An 18,323-nucleotide genomic window follows, 5' to 3' on the forward strand; every position below is an offset into this window, starting at 1 on the left:
GACTGAGCCACCCAGGTGCCCCTAATTTTTTTAAGTCTTTATTTAATCTAGTTAGTTAGCATATAGAGTAATATTGGTTTCAGGAGTAGAATTTAGTGATTCATATTTTACATACAACACCCAGTGCTCATTACAATAAGTGCCCTCTCTAATACCCATCACCCATTTAGCCCTTTCCCCACCTACCTCCATCAACCCTGTTTGTTATCTATAGTTAAAAGTCTCTTATGGTTTGCCTCCCCCTCTTCCCCCTACCATGGTGATCTGTTTTTGTTTCTTAAATGCCACATATAAATAAAATCATATGGTATTTGTCTGTTTCTGACTGACTTGTCTCCTTGAGCATATTACACTCTAGCTCCATCCATGTCACTGTAAATGACAAGATTTCATTCATTTTGATGGCTGAGTAATATTACACTGCATATATATATATATACATATATACACACATATATACATATATATATATACACACACACACACACACACACACATACCAAATCGTCTTTACCTATTCATCAGTCAATGGACATTTGGGGTCCTTCCATAATTTGGTTATTGTTGATAACGCTGCTAAAATCTTAATAGCAAATAACCTCTTTAATGAAAGCAATATTTCATGAAAAAACATTTGCAAACAGATGAAGCAACTTCTTTGGAATTAAAACAAAAATAATTAAGAATTAAGGTGAGCGAAAGAAGAAGAATAGAATTTGTGAAAACACTCCACTGTATCATTCATAAGCAAGATATTGCAATAAAGAAATTGAAGACAGAAATACCCAACTGCTACATAAACTCAAGGTCATTAATTATTTTAATAAAGCAATGCTTTTAAAATGTAGTGGGAAAAATGTACTGAAATATTTATACTAGTCTAGTATAATGAAACACTTATACTAGTTATAAGATATGTTAAAATCATTTGTTGAACACAAAAGTTGATCATCTCGTGTCAAAATTTTCTCCCATTTTGTGGTTCTCTTTTCTATTTCTTTTTTTTTTTTGATGTTGTCCTCTTAATCACAGAAGTCTTAATTTTGATTAAAGTCTAATTATTTTTTTTGATAAAGTCTAATTATTTATTTTTTTCTTTCAACATAAAGAAGTGTAGAACTCAATAATAAAAAGATAACCAAATTCAAAAATGAGCGAAGGATCTGATAACATTACCCCCCCAAAGATATAAAGGGCCAATAAACACATGAAAAGAGGTGTAGCATTCTTAGGAGAAGGGAAATGGAAATTAAAGTCACATAGGCATTCTACTTCACAGCCCTAGGATGGCTATAACCTGAAAATAACAAATGACAAGGATTGAGAAAGTGGCATCCTCATGCATGGTTGATGGGAATGTAAAATGCTACAGATGCTTAAAAAGAGTTACCATGTGACCCAGAAATTCCACATCTAGCTATAAAACCAAAACAACTGTGAACACAAAAGCATACAATGTACATAAATGTTCATATCAGCATTATTTATAATGGCCAACATGTTCCAAAATTGACTATGATGCTGGCTATACAACTCTATGAAGATACTAAAAAGCACTGAACAATACACTTTAAATAGGTGAACTATATGGTTTGTGAATTAAGTCTCAACTAAAAAGTTAAGCATATTCCATCACATTCCTCTGATTTAAAAAAAAAATGGTTTTGTACTGATAAAGTTATTTCATACGCTGGGATGCACAAAAAGGAGGTCACTCCAGTGGCCCAGCCCACATCATCAACCTAAACCTAAGTCAGTGGGCACTTATGGAAAACACTTGTCAAGAAACCTAACATATACCAATCACCATCCTCCAACTCACCTCCAGCTAGCTTACCTAACCCCAGAAAATCAGACCTGGTAGCTTTATCAGGAAATCCTGAACCTTCTAGCCAATCACATCCTGTTTGTAAATTGCCTCTTCTAAGGCTCTATGAAATCTCTCCTGACCAAAATCCCTTAGGAAGAGCATTCCACTGCTTGTGAGGCACTGAATTCCTCTAATCCATAATTTTTTCCTTGAATAAAGGACATCAAACTTGTTACTAAATTGTATTATTTTTGTCATTTTGTTGCAGGGTGATTACGAAAAGACCATCAACGCTGAATGATTTTTTATGTACAGCCGCATGCTTTTATTTACAGCCGGGCCAAACCTGATCTCCCTGGTGTTAAGGAGCAGAGAATGGCCCTGAACAAAGGCAGCAGTGAGATTATATGGACAGAACACGTCATCATTTAGTTAGCCAATTACAATTCATATCTTTTCATGGTAGCCAATTACATTGTAATACGCAAACGCCATCTTTGGCAAGAGCCCACCACTCCAAGGCTCTATGTCCCTTTAAAATGATCAATCATAGTTGTACATCTAAGATACTTTGAGATGGGAATGATTTCTCATCAGTTAACTCTGTCTTTGCCAGGTCTTAGTGAAAGGGGTGGGGTTGCGCTTAGCAAGCAGGCGGAAGTTCTACCTTCTGATACCTAACAGGGAGCTACGTAGGCTTTTATCTCAATGTTCTAGCAGTTACCACGCTGTAAGTCAGAACAGAACAGTGAACAGGGAGATGCATTCACACAGCAATTTACAGAAGCCAAAACAGCCTGTTAATAAATTTCCATTTTACTCAGGTTTGTTAACCTATAACAATTTCACAATACTGTGAATAAACATAAATTATTCTAAAATATATTGCTAATTTCACTTCTCATCTTTAAAATAAAATTTAAAAATTCTTATTTTTGTATACTTTATAATGAAACACGAGTACAAATAAATATGTTTTATTAAAGGTACCTGTACACATAAATCCTTTTTATTGATGGGGTAACACACTCTTTTAAAAAGCTTAGCAATACAGATAATATAATTAAATATAAATAATAATTCAGCAGTTATTCATTTACTACCTTAGCACAACTCTTTTGATTTTATCATGTTATTCAAATCCTTTAAACTGATGTAGTTATTTAACTATCCAGATGTTTACATCTTAGTTTCTCATCCTAAGAGGAAGCTAATTTGTGAATAAGAATTTTGGAATTCCCTCTTTTGCCTAGAATTTGCTGATTTCATTCTTAAATTCTGGGGAACAGAATACTTTTATTTAAAAAATACTTTTTAGGAGTATTAGGTGACTCAGTTGGTTGAGTGTCAGACTCTTGATTTTGGTTTAGGTCGTGATCCCAGGGTCATGGACTGAGTCCTATGTCATGGTTGTGGGATCAAGTTCCATACTGGACTCCTGTTGAGCATGGAGCCCGTTTAGAATTCTCCCTCTCACTCTACCTCTCTCTCCAACTGGCACTCTCTCTCTAAAAAAATTTTAAAAAATTAAAAAAATTTTGGGGCACCTGGATGGCTCAGTTGGTTAAGCAGCTGACTTCAGCTCAGGTCATTATCTCCTGGTTTATGGGTTTAAGCCCCACATTGAGCTCTGTGCTGACAGCTCAGGGCCTGAAGCCTGCTTCAGATTCTGTGTCTCCTCTCTCTGACCCTCCACGCTCACACTCTGTCTCTCTCTCTCTCAAAAATAAATAAACATTAAAAAAATTTTAATTAAAAAATTTAAAAAAACTTTTCATTTGCAAACAATCTCAACTTACAGATAAGTTGCAAATATAAAAGAGTGGTATAGTTTAAATATAAATATGGTCTTCCCTGGTTTCCAGAAGGAGCTCATAAAACTGTTGGGATCTCCTTCATGATAGGAATGTCTTTTGCTATTTAAAACAAGCCCCTTTAGGCCTTACTTGAGTTTGTACTAATAAGGTGGGCCAACGTACCTCCCCCAGGTAGCTTCAAGATGAGGGCTAGTCACCAGAAAAACCAAATCAAGGATTAAAGGGTTAGAACTTTCAGCCCCCCTGGGGTGCCCAGCTGGCTCAGTCAGTTCATTGGGTCAGCATGTGACTCTCAGTTTCAGCTCAGGTCATCATCTCATGGCTTCTTGGGTTCGAACCCCGCATTGGGTTCTGTGCTGGCAGTGCAGAGCCTACTTGGGATTCACTTTCTCTCCTCTCTCTGCCCCTTCCGCACTAGTGTTGTCTTTGTCTCTCTCAAAATATCTAAATGAACAAAAAAAACCCAACAACTTTCAGCCCCACTCCCCAACCTCTAGTGAGGAGAAAGGGGCTGGAGTCTGAGTATAATCACCAAAGGCCAGTGATTTAACCAATTATACTTATATGATGAAACCTGCATAAAAACTCCTAGGCAATTGGGTTTAGACAGTTTCTGGGGTGGTGAAAATTTTGTGTGGCTGGAGAGGTCACAGAGGCTCTAAACCAACCACTCCACCCCTCCATGCTCTATGCATCTCTTCCATTTGGCTGTTCCAGAGCTGTATACTTCATAACAAAGTAGTAACATTAAGCAGAGCACTTTCCTGAGTAATCCTATGGAATTACTGAAATCACAGACGAAGTGGCCAACCAGAACTGCAGTTGGCCAGGCAGAACTATGGGTGTCTGGGGACTCTACTTGCAGCTAGCACCTTAAGCAGGGTCAGTCTTATGGGACTGACTCTTAAATTTGTGGGATCTGATGGCTAATTCTCAGAAGATGGTGTCAGAATTGAATGGAATTACTGGACACTCGGAGTCAGAGAATTGATTGTTGATGTGGAAAAATGGCACATCAAAGAAAAACCATACAAGTAGAAATAAATCATTTTCCTAAAACATATGAAAGTAAGTTGCAAAATGATGATATCACCCTCTCAAATTATTTAGGGTATATTTCTACAAGCAATATCATTTCCTTCATTACTACAACGTATGCAATGAAACCAGAAAATTAATACTGATAAATCCTACCACTTAGTCTTCAGACCCCATTCAAGTTTCTCCAAAAGTTATAACAGTATGCTTTATACTAAAAGGGTCCAGACCAGGATTACATGTTACAGTTAGCTGTTATGTCTTTTTAGATTCTTCAATCTTTCCTGAATCCTTAGATCTTTACTACACCTTTATGATCCTTACATTTTAGATTAAAAGCAATTATTTTATAAAATGCCCCTCAATTTGGGTTTGTTTGATAATTTCTCATGATAAGATTCAAGTTATGCATCTTTGGACGGGATCTCACAAAAGTGATGCTGTGTCTTTAATGCATTTGATCAAATGACACACAATTTAGACTTGTCCAATTAATGGATGTTAACTGATTACTTAAGATGGTACCTTAAAGCAACTGGCTTCTCCAATATAAATTAATTCTTTTCCCTCTTTGCAAGTAATAAGCATCTTGTAAAGCAGGTACTTTAAGATCCTATTAACATTCTATTCCCAATCAAATCTTAAATTTACTCATTTACTTCCATTTCTCTTTGTAATTATTAAGTATTTGGTGCAGAAGAGCCTGGGAGGCTCAGTTGGTTAAGTGTCTAACTCTTGATTTCAGCTCAGGTCATGATCCCAGGGTGGTGGGATTGAGCCCCACCCTGCTCTGTGCTAAGCATGGAGCCTACTGAAGATTCTCTCTCCTTCTCTCTGCCCCTCCCCTGCTTACTCTCTCAATTTCTTTCTCTCTCTCTCTCTCTCAAATTAAAAAAAGTAAGTATTTGGTGGAGAGGTATTTTGAAGCCATGTAAATATCCGATTCTTCATCAGAATTAAATGTAGTTATTTTTAAACTCATATCAGTATGGATTTACAGATTCTATCACCATCATTATTCACTTTGATGCTTAAAATGTCCTAGATATGGCCAATGGGAGCCAAATCCTCTTCCAGACTTCTATGTCCCTATTGACATGCCCCCACCATTCTTCAAGCACATCCTTAGTTCCTAGCACAATAAGGAATTCCACGCTCATCTTGTATGCTTCCTTTCCCAGCCCTGGAATCAGCCACTTCTTTCTTCAAGGAATTCTGGTTTATTTTAGTGAAGACAAGTTCTAGGGTGACATACATGTTCCCCTAAATCAATGTCACTATGCATGCAGTCATTCAGCAAAAACCACACAGCTTATGGGTAAAGCATTTAGGAACACAAACTCAAAACCTTTATCAGAGCTGTTTTAAAAAAAGAAACCTAGGGGCACCAGCATGGCTCAGTTGGTTAAACATCTGACTCTTGACCTCGGCTCACGTCATGATCTCATGGTTCATGAGACTGAGCCCCAGGCTGGCTCTGTACTGACAGCTTGAAGCCTGCCTGGGATTCTCTCTTTCCACTCTCTCTGTGCCTCTCATGCTCTCTCTCTCTAAGAAAATAAATAAATATTTTTTAAAAGGATCCTAATAAAAATAGTAGTTTTTAAATTCTATTTAATTAGTAATATAGTTTTACATATGTTAAATAACTAAGAAATACATATATGCCACAGTAAAAACATGGCATTTCACCTTTAAAAAGATCTTACGTTTGCTTGTGGAAGTGGTTATAATATGATATTGAAAGGCTGTGGTTTATGAATTATTGTGAGGTGAAAAGGGCTAGCCATATAAAATCAGGAAAAGTTTATACCAGATGTGGATGGGCATGGTACATAACACAAGTTCTAAAAGAAGGTAAATGGTAAATGTCTAAGGTATGCACATTAGTTAAGTATAATATTCTGAGTTTACCTAGTGTTTCTTAAGGGTGAAACTATACATAAATAAACATAAAATTCATGTTGTGTTCTGTCTGTTCCCTAATACAGTAATTGTATTGGAACAAACTCATGTTTTCAAATCATGTGTTAGAGCAGAACTAATTATATTTAGAAACTAACATCTGGATACTCAGTGTGCTCATTGTTATTGGAGTGTTGATTCCCATTCCCTCTTAGGATACAGAACTGATGCATGCATACATGCATGCATACCCACATACTACATCAACCTGTACATGCTGAAAACTATGAGTTTATCATATTATCTCCAATGCAAGCCCAACACCATACAGTTTATTCCAGCTTTATCCTTCTCCACATCTGTAACTTCCTTCCCTAAAAGAAGTCTGGCTTCTATTACCTTCAACATATTTAGTTATTTAATTAAGTCTATGTGTGTCACCAACATGACTGCAGTGACCTTCCCCCTGCCTCCCCCGCCCCCCATGCAGGTACTCTCCTCATCCCATTCAGGTTCCAATTCTGTACACTGGGGTTTTGGAGTAAATTACTGGGGATAGGGGAGTAATGGGGAGAGAGAAGAGAAAGAGAGAGGAAGAGAAAACAAAAGATGGTTAAAAAAAAAAAAAAAGAGCCACAAAAATTTTTGAGGGAAAAGAGCCCGTTGAAATATAAGAAAAGAGAAGAATACAGGGCAGATTTTGGTTCCACATCAACAAGTACTTTTCTGTAATATAAATCCTCTTCATCCTTTATAAAACATTATACTGTGGAAAATTTCAAACATACACAAAACTAGAGAGAACAGAAATGAGCTCCTATAGACGTGTCAATTAGCAGGAATAAAGCAAACAGACTGGGCACAGGCAAAGAAACTATTAGTCAAAACAAATGATGTTAACTTTTCCACAAGGGGTCATTTATACAGTATAAGACACAGCAGGGCCCAGGACTCTACTCTCCTGATGTCTCCTTATGGAACTCATATTCTATAGGAAGGATAAACAAGATGTCAAATAAACTAAGATACTTTCAGGTTGTTTTAATGGATATGAAGAAAATGAAACCAGGTAATAGGACACTATAACAACTGCAGGGAAAGTGACTTTAGAATGAGTAGACCGAGAACATCTCTGTGAAGAGGTGGCATTTGAGTTAAAATCTGAAGGACAAGAATGAACTGGCCTGGCAAAAACGTGAGACAAATATAATAGAAAATACAAAGGCTCTAATGAAAATTAGGCATGTTTGAGGACATATGGGTTTTGGGGGTGGGAAATAGTCCTGTAAGAGAACTATAGGAACGATAGTTGTGACAGTTGAAGAAATAAAAGTGTAACTTAACACACATATTCACCCATGTGTCAACCATTTGTAGGAATGTACACTTAGCACTGTGCTAGGACTACACTAAAAGTGAAGACATTTCCTTCTCTCAGCCAAAATATGTATGTTGATTTTGTAGACCTACATCATACTGATTAACAGTATACATGATACATAATTAAGTGATAAAATAAATATTACATTACTTACACAAAAAAGAGGAAAATTATTCATCGCCTTGGATTATTTATTAACAATGCCACTTTAGTGACAATTCTAATATTTGCAGCACTCCCTTTATAAAGATGATTACCTTAACAAGCACCTTCTAATTTTTTTCCCCCCAAAAGAGTTGCAACTATGATTTGTTGAGTATCTACATTATGCTAGAGTCCTGAATTGCCAGGATCCCAATTACCATTTTGTACACAGGAAAATTAGGCTCAAAGTGATTTGCCAGAAGTCAACTAAGTGGCTGAGTTAGGATTCAAATTCAGATTGCAGTACTAACACAGTGTCCTTTCTACATAACTATCCTGGGATTTTTTCCCCCCTATTTTTTTTAAATGTTTATTTTGAGACAGAGAGACAGAGAGTACGTGTATGCTCAAGCACAGGCTTGCAGAAAAGATAAAGAATAGGGAGATACCAATATTGTCTAATGCTTTATGGTAAACTTTCCTGTCCAAAGAATTTTAACATCTACAATGAAACCATACCAAATGAACCAACAAATTTAGCCATAAATTTACAAGAGTGAGAATAAATAATCCTTTAAAAAATTTAGACATCTAAACTAATTACTATTCTTTATTTTGTCATGTTTCTTCTGTTCTTATTTATAACCAAAGTTCCTCTTCCATCCCACTGCATCTTCTGCCAGCCAAGGTTAGCATTCAAGTCTGCAAGCAAGCGTTAATTAATACAGTAAACATTCAACTTTCACTTGAAGGTTCAATCTTATTTTCTCTCTTACTCATAATATCTCCTTCCTCTTTTTCCATTACTAAGTGTCATAGATGATGCTATCATTACATTGCTTTCTATATTTATAAGGGTCCAAGCTCATATCCCCAGACTTACGGGCGACACATTTATTCCCCTCAGACATTAACTCTTCCTTTCTCCTTCCTCCTTGATGGAAACAAATTTCAAAAGACTATATGAAAGATGATCTCAATATCCCTTATACATTTAGAATTATAGACATGCTGATGAAATTTATTTCAATGATTACTGCCATCTGCTCTTTCTATTTTACAGGAAAGAGGGTCTGCCACTGCAAATTGAACTATTGGTTCACTTAAATTATTCTATCTCTGAAAGTAACCTATATTTAATTTTCCAAGAAATGTATAAAACATTAACATATTGTGACAACTATAATATTATGGAAGAATACACAAAATTTTTAAGTACTATTAGCAGGTTTGGCTGTTTTATAAGTAAATCTTACTTTCCCTACAAAGTAAATCTACTAATATAAAATGTCTTAAATTTTTAAATAGTAGCAGATAAAAGATATAGATTAAAAGAAGCTTCAAAGAAATAGCTTTGGTTTTCTGTAAAAATTAGAAACTTACATTTTCTAATACATTCCATCCCAAGTATTATTTATTAGGTACTGATATGAAAGGCACGTTTTGAATGACAGGTCTTATTAGGAAAGCTATACCAAAGAGTTCCTCTATTTACTGACAGCATGAAAATTTGGTCATTACGATCTCAAATTAAGGAAGTTACTAGTGATTAGACAAAAAGTAGATAAATAAATAAGGTATGTCTGTAGCTTGTGGGTTAATAATTATTTAAAAAGATAGGCATATAGATCAGAAACAAAAAATTAATAGTTTTTAATCACAGACAACATAATATGTATGTGCAATATCCTCAGAGATCTACAAAAGCAGTGCTAGAACTGATAAGTTAACGAGGATTTAGATTATAAGGACAATATACAAAATTCAATATTTCAACATTCTAGCAATAAATAATTAGAAAATCAAATTTTAAAATAGTATCATCTATGATAGCATCAAAAGTATGAAATGCTTAGCAACAGACTAAGCAAAATATGTGCAAGAGCTGTACATAAAAGAGTGGAAACCTAAAACTATTTGGAAAACTAAAAATGTTAAAAAGATGAAGTAAACAAGACTTAATACATGAGAAATACATCATGTTCATGGATTACAATGTTCAACATTGTTAATTTGTCAATTCTCAGCAAAATGATCTATAAATTTAATGCAGTCCCAATCAAAATCCCAGGAGGGTTTCTCTGGGGGTTTATTGTTTGTTTGTTTGTTTGTTTGTTTTTACAAAATTTGACAAGAGTTAAAAATTTATTTGGAAATGCAATAAACCTAGAATAGCGAAATAATTTTGAAAATGAAGAAAAAAAACTGGAAGATTTATACTGTCCAATTTCAAGACTTACTATGACGCTACAGGAATGAAGACAAGTGTCACACAGGCATACGGATAAGCCCTGGGGAGTAGAATACAGAGCACAGAAAGAGATCCACATATGTATGGTCACTTGGTTTTCTACAAAGATGCCAACGTAATTCAATCCTTCCTGTATATATTTGCAAACATACGTGAGGAGGAAACACTATTACTCTACGTTATTCTTCTGGAAGTAATAGGATTAGAACGTGTAAAGGCTTACTTTTCGATGATTAGTAACTATTAAATCCACATAGAAAGGTATCTCAATGTTTTATTTTCTCTATGTTTAGCAATTAGTTCCCTTCCTTTGGGAGCTGGAAAGCAATCAGCTATGCACTACAGAAATACAGCCGGCTCTTCTCTTATTTAATATAGACGAAGGCAGGGGAAGTGAGAAGACTGACTATGTTACCCCTACAGTATACTCTGAATGTGTAAGGGAAAAAGCCCTGTCAAACAGGAGCTTTAAAAAATGCTTTATTCTAGGTTTAAAAAGAGACGACATATCATCAGAATGACAGAAAATATAATGTTGTTAAAGAATCTAGGATATCTCTTTGGAATGAAAGAAAATCAGCCTGGGGCTGTACCAGTGTCATAATGTTTTGTTTTGTTTTGTTTTAAATAAGATCATTTCCTTATTAAACTAGAAGGGGGACAAAGGAGGAAAAGAACAAAAAGTTTCAAAATAAAAGGAAAAATTTAAATTATCCCTATTTCTTAGGAATTTCCTATTCTTAGGAAAACTTTTTCAAGAAATTTTTGACAAGTGTTATGATTCACAGCTTTTCAATATTCAATAAATATTATATTTGTTATGCCTATAATGCCACTCTTTGAAATATAATTGAGTATTGGTATGTTTAGACACGAGAGCTCCCAGCAATGGAATGCAAAAAGAGTATCATACTCCCTCAAATCTTGTCCTTTCAACTAAGATACATTTTTAATACGGATGAAAGTGACAATACTAAACAATATAATAGACTTGAAGTTAAAGCCAGTGTTAAGGATTTGTCTTTTACCAACCCTGCTTACATTAAGTATGGTAGATATTTTTATTCCCTTTAAAAAGGCCAAAGGGGAGAAAAGGAGAGGAGAAAGCAGTATTTAATGAATGTCTGTTCTGTGCAACACACAGTGGTGTGCTGATAAATGTTTCACAATCAGCACTCGGGTGTGTGTGTGTGTGTGTGTGTGTGTGTGTGTGTGAGTGAAATGTGTATTTATTATAAATTTTAAGGACTGTAGGAAACAATTTAAAAATTATAATAAAACATACAATAGACTTTATTGTAAATTTCATAAAGCCAGCTTACTCTCACAGAATGTTCTTCTGATTTTGCCAAACTCATGAGAAGCCAACCTAGGGTTGCTCTCTTAAAAATAAATATTAAAAATTTTTTAAATATATATTTTTTAATTAAAAAATACTTTATGGGGCATCCAGGTGGCTCAGTCAGGTAAGCGTCTGATTCTTGGATTTTGGCTCAGGTCATAATCTCCTGGTTGTGGGATCGAGCCATGTGTTGGGCTCTGAGCTGAGTATGGAGCCTCTTTTCCTCCTCATGATCAGAAGTATTTTCCTCTCTCCCTCTCTCTGCCCCTCCTGCTGATCATGTGTGTGTGCTCTCTCTCTCTCAAAATAAATAAATAAGCATTAAAAAAAGGTTTTAAATCTCCTATAAAACTTTTTACAGTGGTTATAGCACATATAACAATGGCCATCCCTGTTGATGGCTGTTAAAATAAACCAAACTTTATTAGAGCAATAGCACAAATGCTGCAATCAAAAAAGTCAAATAGCAGTTACCCCAATGCAAAAAACAGGGGCTCCTAGACACGATCTTGGAAGACTGGACACAAACACACTCTTTCCCAAACCCCTATACAAAAAGTTCACAAACAACTCAGAGGAAGTCAAACAAAGATGCTCATAGGTTTACCACAGCAAGTACACATACCCCAGGGCTGCCTCAGTAGACATGAGAGACCACACCAAGAAACCTCACTCTAAATAGTCATGAGTTTAAAACATATGGAAGATAAAGGAAATAAAAGGATGTCAGTATTTTGTTTTCATAACTGATTAGCCCGTTTTTGACACTGTTTCTTCTTAGGGCTTGCCAACGGAGGGCTCTTGTTTCCAACCTAAGTGTCCGTCAACTAAGAGAACCTGCCTTCAGAAGTACACCGGTCATCTCTGCAGCCCATGAATGCAGCACAGAAGGTCTTTTTTAACTATGTATTCATAATCACACACACGTGCCAAACCAAACTTTCAGCCTTCTACCACAAGAGCAACACCTTACAAAGGAATCTCTTTTAACCAATATTTTCTTGCCCAATCTCAAAGTCATTCTGCACAGAGTAATAGAAACTATTTAAACGCCAAAAGGAATAAGAGGAAGAACTTGAGGGTAAGACACATATGCCATTTGCAAACCCTTAAGCTTTGTGAAGGGTGATCCAAGAATCATCTCTTTTCTTTCTAATCCAAAAGTCTCCATGCTCGTTCAATCTCAGAAGTCCTGGAAACAGCACAGAAGTAATTCACTGGTCAGAAGATACACTCTAGTGTCTCACTGAGGGAAAATAGCTGGCCAACACATCAGGCCATGTAGTGGTCCTGATTCGAATTGTCTTGGTCTCTCTCCATACAGCCTCCATAAGATAGAGAGAGGCGGGGCTGTAAGATAGAGAGCAACTCCATAAGTTTTCTTTTTCCTATCTCCAGGCTTTACTGGAAAGTTCAATTGATTATACAATTCAGAACCTAGAAGATCATGACTAAGAGTCATTCTCCGGGCATTTGATTGGCTCAGTCAGTTGAGCATCTAACATCGGCTCAGGTCATGATCTTGGCAGTTCGTGAGTTCGAGCCCTGTATCAGGTTCTGTGCTGACAGCTCAGAGCCTGGAGCAAGCTTTGGATTCTGTGTCTCCTTCTCTCTCTGCCCTTCCTGTGCTCATGGTCTGTCTGTCTGTCTCTCTCTCTCTCTCTCAAATATGAATAAACATTAACAAAAAAAAGTAAAAAAAATGTCTTTCTCATCTTCACTATTTTAACAACAGCAGCATCAATCCGATATTGTCTGTCCTGAAACACTCTCTGAAGTGGGCCTGACTTGTTCTTCACTGGTTTCCTTCATCTGGATCTTTTTGATCTTTATTAGAAAAAAACTTGTGCTTAAACTCCCCAGTAAACACAAATGTGTCCCCATCTTTCACCTCCTTCCTTTTGAAACTTTTAACCAGAACTTGTGCTTTGCCACAGGCTTAGGACTCTAAAGCTCTTCTCAGTTTACTGTCTTCTATCCCCATGGCCATTTTTATTTCTTCAAGACTGAATGGATCCCTTCATTGAACGTGAGACCACCAATGTCTGGAAGAAGGACACATGGAACTCCTTTTCTTCCTTAAACTCTGCTTTTAAAACAGCATGCCCTGGGGTGCTCATTTGGTTACACCAGGTTGGGTAGTTAGGTGGCTCAGCTGGTTTCACATCCTACTCTTGATTTGGGCTCTGTTCATAATTTCATGGTTTGTGAGATCGAGCCCCATATAGGATTCTGTGCTAACAATAGGGAGCCTGCTTGGGATTCCCCCCCCCCCGCCTCTCTCTCTCTCTTCTCCTCCTCCTCCCCCCCCCACTTTTGTTTTCTCTCTCTCTCAAAATACATAAATAAAACTTAAAAAAAACCACTCAGCATTCCCCAACTCAGTTTGTCACTGAAGTTTTCGATCACTGTGCTTTCTGAGATAAAAGGTCTTAAACATTTCCTGAAGTTTAACCATTTCTGGAATTAAATGCACGGCCATAGATGAGTGTGTTGTCCAGAATCCTATCACAAGTATATTCATTGTTAGACCTATAGAGCCTGGGTCATTTTGATTCTGCACATACTCCTTGAAATGAACCATAATGTCCTTGGGGAGTTCCATGTCGCTGCATATGCCTTTTAGCTTGTGGTGAATGCAATGCCACATTCATGCTTTAGTTTTGAAAACACAGGTTTTTCAGCATCTACTGAGGCACTTTTCCCCACAAGGAGTCTTTTTTTTTGCCACATTGTTTTTATAAAATGCTTCAAAGCATTTGAATGAACCTGAATATTATCATGACCTTATTGAGAATCCTCTTCAGCTCTTTATCTGCTGCTTCTCTAATATTAACTTTCAATTTTGAATCAACATACTTTGCTTTCAATTCTGCAGCATTATTTGGCTTCTTATTGATAAATGTTTCCAAGGATTTGAACTTCTCAATTCTCTGAAAAAACACTTCTATCACATGGTCCAACAGATTTTTTAAATCCTTAAAATTCAGCAGGTCCTGTCTATCTCTAAGTCTATGTCTTTTTCAGGACTGATGACCATTGTCCCCCAAAGTCCAGATGTACTTGTTCCAGTGTGGCAGCAGGATTTGCTGCCGGCTCTTTATGTGTCTGAACAGCTGGTACATTTGATTGAGGTCAGGCACTCTGTTCTCATCAAGCAGGTGGTCAAGCCCTTTCTGCAGAATTGCTGTTAAATGTACTCCTAATAGCTGTTTCTCCACATAAGCAATCAGTGGTTTCTGTGTGCTATGGTCTAAATACGTGATTACTTGGTCTCCTTCCTCTAAACACTTACTTACATGGTTAAGATATTCTGGAACCTCTCTTTCTTACATTAATCTGTGGCTTTCTGCATAATATAAATAATTAGTTTATGTGAAAAATTTCAAATGGATCTTAATATACCTGAAGGTCAGAGAGCATACTCAGCTGAGTTGTCAATAAATTTCAATCCACTGCTTCTATGTTTCTTTCTCGTGAAATCAATAGCAAAATTCCATCAATATCTTTATTCAGATGCATTTTTATCACTAATGATATGGTTTTTAAAAACTTCCAATCTCATATTCCAAACAGAAGGAAGTGGGGAACTCAGAAGTACTAAGTGCAATCCAAAAACAGGAAAATACTTCTGATCATGATCTTTTGTTGCAGTGATCTTGCCACACGTTAATCTTCTTTAAAAATAAAACACTGTCTAGTGAGTGTTCTCTAAACTGAAGGATCTGTGCTTGGACATGATCTTTACAGACCTGGCACCGCTGTTGAGGAAACTTTGTGAGAACTGATATTTTCAACATCAGTAGAGCTCTTCCAGGTTGTATCTGATAAAAGCATTACTCTGTATGGCTTTCACTACCTCATGAGGCTTCTGCTAGGTTTTCTGAGTGCACTTATCAGGCAATTTAGGTCTGTCTCAGAAATTTTTGATCACCAGTTACTTGGAGCTGCCACCACCCCTAGGTTGGAGGTAATGGCCATGGCAAGGGACGCTGGCTTGGTGGGGCTGTTGGTGTGCCCAATGAGTGCACTGGGGGTATTGTTGGCCAGCAATGCAGCCAGGAAGCAGCGCCTTTCAGCCCACCCTGCCAGCACCTCCCAGCTAGCTCAGACAATTCATTTTATTTTTATATTTTTAAAAGCTTATTTTTCAGAGACAGAGCATGAGCAGGGGAGGGACAGAGAGAGGGGGAGACACAGAATCCAAAGTAGGCTCCAAGCTCTGAGCTGTCAGCAGCACAGAGCTTGACACAGGACTTGAACCCAACAAACCCATGACCTGGGCCAAAGTCCAATGCTTAACCAACTGAGCGACTCAGGTGCCTCTGGCTCAGATAATTTTTAAAATAAGAAGACAAGAAAAGTTTGCAGCATTGATTGACTCTTCCTTTAACAAACGATTTTTCTGCAGCATATGATGCTGCTTGATATCATTTTATCTGCAGGAGAACGTTCAAAATTGAAGTAAATCCTCCCAAACCTTGCCACTGTTTTATCAACTATGTTTATGTAATATTTTAAATACCTTTTTTGGTCACTTAAACAAAATTCATAATGTCTTCACCAGGAGTAGATTCCATCTCAAGAAACCACTGTCTTTGCTCATCCGTAAGAAGCAACTCTTCATCCATCAAAGTTTTATCATGAAATTGCAGTAATTCAAACATAATAATGAAAAATTCAAAATATCACAAAAATTATCAAGATGTGACAGAGAGAAATGAAGTGAGCAAATGGTATTGGAAAAAATAGTGCCAATAAAATTACTAGATGCAGGGACATGACAAACCTTCAATTGGTTAAAAAAACAAGGTATCTGTGAAGCTCAATACATTGAAGTGCAATAAAATGAGGTATGCCTGTAGTTTACAACATTTCTGTGTTACTAACAATAACAAGCAAGCAACAGACACAACAAAATTTTAAGTTTAATCTGCTTTATTGGTATTTTCTTCATCACCTTCTTATATCTAGACAACCATCAAAAAATAAGTCAGTATTTCTTATAAGTAAATAAATCAGAAAAATAAAACAATACCAGTTTCTGTGGTATAATACAATCATGCATATTTCAAGCTACCAATGTTAAATGCACTGGACACAGAGTTGGGAAGTGATCACAGCACATCATTATATGGTATTTCACCATATGGATATAATCCACATACTGTACCATGTAGCAAAATAACTAGCAAGTGATGAGTTTTCAGCATTGTTTTTGCTTTTAACACAATTTAAAGTTTGTGTAATTTAATTTTTAATGATGGCTATGTTTAAGAATCAGCTCATAAGATCTAAAGTTTTAACAAATGGCTCTTATGAAAAGGGACAAGGCAGTTTAGGTACACTACTGGCTGGATCTCATGTAAATGTTTCACAAACAAGGGAACTAAAACTTAGCAGTACTTTGGGATCACATATTAGGTAAACAGTAACTCTGTGATTCAAGTGGGATATGACTGACTCTAAATTTATGCTGTATCATACTAGGTTTTCAAGGATATAATTCATACCAAGCTTTAATATTATAATTCATATAAGAATGTTTTTCTTTGCAAATGTTTAAGTGGACACCTGTTTTCTGTTGTGCTTTTGATTTCAAAGAACAGACACCATAATCACTTTACATAAAGGAGACGTTGCTGCATGGACATAGGGTTTTAGTCAAAAAGCCAGGAACCCACCCAAGGAAATCTTAATAGAGGTGCATTCCTTGGGAAGTAGAAAGCCACAGCAACTGTGGGACTGGCCAGTCTTATCTCTTATGGCTATAAAATCTCTACTTTTCTGTGTACATGTATTTACATATATATATGTAATACACACACACACACACACCTCATTGTTTCTGCCCTGCAGATTTCAATCAAAGACAATATTTCTGTAATGTTTCATATTTAATTAGTAATAAAGCCTTCCCTATTAACTTATTGAAAAAACTTCACAATCCAAATTTCAGATAACTTCTTCATTATCTACTGTGAATGGCAGTATGTGCTAAGGAAACAACAAATAATACTTATACTTAGGAACCCTAAAAATCTAACAATGAAGACAAACTTCATATTAAATAATGGGTTCATCAGTATGGGCTAAAAAGTACAAAGAAACAATCCATTACCAAATGAATGGGTAAGAGCTTTGAACAATAGCTCTTATTTTTTTCTTACCAGATACTTTTTAACATTTTCGGAAAGCCAGTGCCTATCCTGATAGCCAGTGAAGATAAAAGTTGTTCATAGGCAACTGCAATAACCCACTGAGGCCAAGTTGTTATAATTACTAGTATTCTTTAAAAAAAAGTATACCAATTTCTACATTTTGGATTCAGCCAACATAATTATATAACATTTAGATTCCACGATCAGATTAATCTACTAAATAGGTTGTAAGTGAAGACAGAGTTGTTGCAAATATTAAATAAACATGTACTGATTATTCATAATTAAGAACAAAAGACCACTTGTCATAAAAATAATACAATTAGATTTCAATTTAAGTGAACTATTAAAATCATGAAGCTGATTTCAATCATGCTACATAAAATAAATGAAATTTAAAGCCAGTTAGATAAATGGGCATTTTATATACAAGGCAACAAATTTTTGAGTAATTCCTATACTCATGTCCCTTAC

The 18,323-nt window shown here is 36.1% G+C and overlaps 1 protein-coding gene and 1 pseudogene across 1 annotated transcript in view; both read right to left on the reverse strand.

Moving 5' to 3' along the window:
- The window catches only part of XPR1 (xenotropic and polytropic retrovirus receptor 1), a 193,436-nt gene that overhangs the window by 88,722 nt on the left and 86,391 nt on the right, over positions 1–18,323 (reverse strand). The window lies entirely within an intron of this gene.
- Positions 12,932–17,875, reverse strand: LOC115288672 (annotated as a pseudogene).

Source organism: Suricata suricatta, chromosome 3 (assembly GCF_006229205.1).
Source record: "Suricata suricatta isolate VVHF042 chromosome 3, meerkat_22Aug2017_6uvM2_HiC, whole genome shotgun sequence".
Classification (NCBI taxonomy): domain Eukaryota; kingdom Metazoa; phylum Chordata; class Mammalia; order Carnivora; family Herpestidae; genus Suricata; species Suricata suricatta.